This window comes from Protomyctophum bolini, assembly GCF_963924005.1.
Source record: "Protomyctophum bolini genome assembly, chromosome: 4".
Lineage (NCBI taxonomy): Eukaryota > Metazoa > Chordata > Actinopteri > Myctophiformes > Myctophidae > Protomyctophum > Protomyctophum bolini.
In genome coordinates this window covers 28,345,365-28,350,484 of record NC_137865.1, presented here as the reverse complement: position 1 = coordinate 28,350,484, position 5,120 = coordinate 28,345,365, and positions in this window count along the sequence as shown.

Here is a 5,120-nt window from a genome sequence, read left to right as displayed (position 1 = left end):
TACATGGGCTTGTCCACTTCCAACCCATATGCAAGTTAGCCCACATGTAGACCATGTTGGACCTACATTAGCTTGCCCACTTCCAACCCATGCCAGTTAGCCTGCATGTAGACCATGTGGGACCTACATTAGCTTGCCCACTTCCAACCCATGCAAGTTAGCCTGCATGTAGACCATGTGGGACCTACATGGGCTTGTCCACTTCCAACCCATATGCAAGTTAGCCCACATGTAGACCATGTGGGACCTACATGGGCTTGTCCACTTCCAACCCATATGCAAGTTAGCCCACATGTAGACCATGTGGGACCTACATGGGCTTGCCCACTTCCAACCCATATGCAAGTTAGCCCACATGTAGACCATGTTGGACCTACATTAGCTTGCCCACTTCCAACCCATGCCAGTTAGCCTGCATGTAGACCATGTGGGACCTACATGGGCTTGCCCACTTCCAACCCATGCCAGTTAGCCTGCATGTAGACCATGTGGGACCTACATGGGCTTGCCCACTTCCAACCCATGCAAGTTAGCCTGCATGTAGACCATGTGGGACCTACATTAGCTTGCCCACTTCCAACCCATGCAAGTTAGCCCACATGTAGACCATGTTGGACCAATATGGGCTTGCACACTTCCAACCCATGCCCGTTAGCCCTTGCGTAGACCACGTGGGACCTATATAGGCTTGCCCACTTCCAACCCATGCCCAGTTATCCCACATGTAGACCATGTTGGAACTACATGGGCTTTCCCACTTCCAACCCATGCCCAGTTAGCCCACGTGTAGACCACGTGGGACCCTCATAATTTGCCCAGTTCAAGCCCATTCCCACTTGGTACCCATGTATCCCGCATTGAAACCACATGGGCACCAAGGGGGCGTGCTGGCTGAGTGTATATATATGATGATTTAGGGTGTTACAGTACAGTACAGTACAGTACAGTACAGTACAGTACAGGGACCCCCTGGGGACCCCCACACGGTAACTGTCATTTCTCAACCATTTCGGACGCGGGGCGGCTCACTTCACACGGGTGTGATTTTATTTATACATTTGAAAGCTTTACATGAGACATTCTCCATAAAGTGTAGCCTATACTTTCTACTTGAAAGCAGATAGCCATATGTACAGAGATTGCATCAACCGGCCCCAACGTTGTTTGTGCATCCATGTGCTTTCTGGAGAATCACCTCTTCAGACTACACCTTATAGCCGGTAGCACTTGCCTTAGCACTTGTCCTAGCCTTTTCGACACTGTAGGCTTATGCAAAATAATTTAGATATAGCATGTTACATAGACACATGGCCAGATTCATTTGTAGACCTGGCCTGCAGTGTGTATAGTTTCAATGTAGGTTCTTGGTTTACCTATGATTCTAGATTACTATTTTTATGTATTTGATGTATTAGGATCTCCTGTTTCTGTAGCGTGAGGCAGCTTTATGTACAAGTACATCCCTCCCTGTGCTATGTTGAATGGCAGTTTTGAACTCGCAACATCTGTAATGAAAGCTGGTCACAGTGTTGGTCCAGAAAAGTAAACGAGACCTTGAGACAAAGGTTAGTTATTTTGTGTCATGGCCAGTGGGTCTAGAGCTAAAGTGGAGCAGCAACAGAATGCATCCAGCATCTAGTATCCCCCACCACACACACACACACACACACACACACACACACACTGATGAGCTGTGAGTGACAGGTCAGCTAACAGGCCCTGACATGGAAGAATCAGCCAGCGTTGAGAGGGAGCAGCCGTGGGGACAGCGCCTGCTCCCCATATCGGGAGCCATCAGCTCGACACGACAAGCTGAATTTCAGTTCATAGTAATGACCATTCGTTTAGGCCTACCTAGGCCTAAATCATTTACGAGTTTTAACTTGGCCTGTAATGCAAAATCAACAGAATAATCAGAAACCTGATTACTATCAAGCTGTATTATATATATGTAAAAGTGAAACTATGCATTCAGTTCTTGGAAGCCTGCAGTCAGTGCACTATAGATTTCATGTCACCCTTATGGTATTACTCTTAACAGAGATTCCTGTCTTTAATCAATACATATTTCGTACATTGCTTGCATTGTGTCATTCGATCGTTGGTTCTCGTTGATGTAGCAAGCAAAATGGCACAATTATAGTCCATCTGGACAATACATCGCTGACTCATTAAACAAGGGGGGACAGAATCACATTCTTAGTAAGGGCTCTGACAACGTTTCTCCATGCCCTGTTAGCATTGCAGGTTTCAGCCGACAGCCGCCAACATATCTTCTTTATTCTATCTTCATTTACTTCACTTCTTATTCCTCTATAAATACAGATTGCTCTGCACAGCGTCATGCCTTGCAGGGATTTGGTGTGTGTGTGTGTGTGTGTGTGCTTACAGCTTACACACATCAAATGAAGAGGCTGTAACTGCCATTACAGCCAACTTGTGGAGTATGGAGTATGGGAGGGGGCTTTGTCTGGATACAATCCAGAACGTTGTTTAAAAAAAAGGAAGGAGTAATTAGTAAATGTCAGTTAAGAAGGGTGTTGCAAATTAGAAGCCTGGTGGATCATGTAATTAGGAATCAAGCCTTCTTCGTGGACAGCACAGGGAGGGATCAAGACGATGAAGCATCAGTGTCCTCACCTCCATCACAGTATTTCCGCTTATCCAGTTTTGCCATATGTGCAATTAAAGCGATGTACTAAAGGTCAAAAACCGATTTTTGTATACTGTAAGCAGATAGTGTGCAGAAGTCAATCGATAAATTCACACTCATGGCCATCCCAATCATTATTGACCGTCAATCATTAACCCATTCAATGAATATACCTATTCAAAGATTTGTGCCGCATTTTTACGATTTTTCAAAAATAGCAGACCTACAAGTTCTACAAGCTATGAGCTTGTAGATCTGCTATTTTTCAATAGCTAACGTATAACAAAATGGGTTAAAGTGTAATGTCACTTATTTTGCTTTCACACTGAAAAACTAAATTATGAACCGAGAGAAAATTGAACATGTCTTATAAAATTAAACAAATTGCCTGTAAATGAGCTTATAATGGCAATATATATAATACAAGTTAGGGGGAAAAAATCTTGATGAAAAACAAAAACAGGTATGTTTAAAGAACATTGGTAGTAAAAGTATATCCATAAAAAAGAGGGATGTCATTAAGGGAGTAAAGGAGGTGGTCAAATGGAGTTGTTTTGGAGTTGTTTTGTAAAAACTGTAAAAACTGTTAAATGCCCGGATGCAAACTGTAACCCATATGAAACCATAGAGAACCTGCTAGTGGACTGTCAGAGGTCTAGAGATGTATGGGGGAAAATGCCACAGATCGGTTTTTAACATTAACGTTATACTTATAATGCAGTATTGTATGGAGTCTTTGATGAAAAACATGTCTGCTATGGAACAAGACTTTTATTGGGCTGTGGTTTGCGCTGTGGTCAATAAGATCTGGAACACCAGGAGTGATCAGGAGGGCCATCTCTGGAGAGGTGGTCTTCATACAAATAGAAATTGAAATGAAAAGACCCTGGACTCAAGACAGAAAAACTGATACCAACACTACACACATGTGTGTGTATTGCAATTCCTTACTACTGTACTGCCAAACTCAATGTAATAAGAGTGCCATGAATAATTTAAATAAAGCATATTTAAAAAGGAAAGCAGGACATGGGTTTAAAATGTATTTCGAAACTTAATTGTATTAAATATTGTAGGATGGCATTTTGTATTGCCGCTATGTTTTGTATCTTATTTTTTATTCCTCAGGTACCCACACTTTCTCTCCATAATAAGGACACACCAACATGTCCTACACATACAAGACAAAGGAAGTGTCCCTCTCTCACAGAGAGAGAGAGAGAGAGAGAGAGAGAGAGAGAAGGATGAGGCTACATGCAGAGAGAGAGAGAGAGAGAGAGAGAGAGAGAGAGAGAGAGAAGGATGAGGCTACATGCTTGGCAGGACTTAAGAAAAGGCCTACATTGACAGAGGTGTTGACACAAGCCAGCGTCATATGAACCAACCAGAGAGAGAGCGAGAGCAAGAAAAGAAAGAAAGAAAGAAAGAAAGAAAGAATTATGGCCACGGCAGGCCATGAGGAATTGACCAGTACATAGAGATAAGTTTTGCCATCAAGCCAGTCATTAAACAATAGCCGTCACAACACACAATCTTCAACACACCCACAACACAGCAGCCGCACACTTAGTAACACTAACTAACTATCTACTAACTGTAGTGTAGATGAACATCAGTCTTCATTTTGAAATGTGAAAGCCTAAAACCTCTAGCTTGAACTTAAAAGGCTAATTGAAGTGGCCAAGATCCACATGATAATACTATTCTCTGTTACAACAACTCAGTTTGTTCAGTGGCAAACACAACACAACACAGACTGCAGCATCCACCCAATCCCAGAGCAGACACAACACAGACTGCAGCATCCACCCAATCCCAGAGCAGACACAACACTGACTGCAGCATCCACCCAATCCCAGAGCAGACACAACACAGACTGCAGCATCCACCCAATCCCAGAGCAGACACAACACAGACTGCAGCGTCCAATCCCAGAGCAGAAACACAACACAACACAGACTGCAGCATCCAATCCCAGAGACACAAACTGTCACTGACTGAACATGTTTCATTAATTGCCACCCAATCATTGCGTCCTAAAATGACAGCAACAGCTTGAAGTGTACACACAGCTTAATTTGCTTACAACACAAGCAGCAGCAGCAGCAAAGATGGGGAAAAGGGTTCGTACCTTGAGCTGTCTTCTACTTCAGTTGTAGAAGAAGGGATGGCGGCCAGCAGGGTAAAAGTTTGGAACCCACCAATGGATAGAGAGAGATAGAGCAGTCCTCTTTTAGTTCGTCCTCAGATGAGCCCTCCAGCGGGGTCTCCAGTCCTCTCCATCCTCCATACATCCCGACTGTGGCGACTGTGGCTCAGGAGGTAGAGCAGGTCCTTGGGCAAAATTGCTCCCGATGTGCAGGTTGGTACCTTGCATGGCTTCCGCCGCAATCAGTGTATGAATGTGTGTGTGTGTGTGTGTGTGTGTGTGTGTGAATGTAATGCATATGTAAAGCGCCTTGGATAA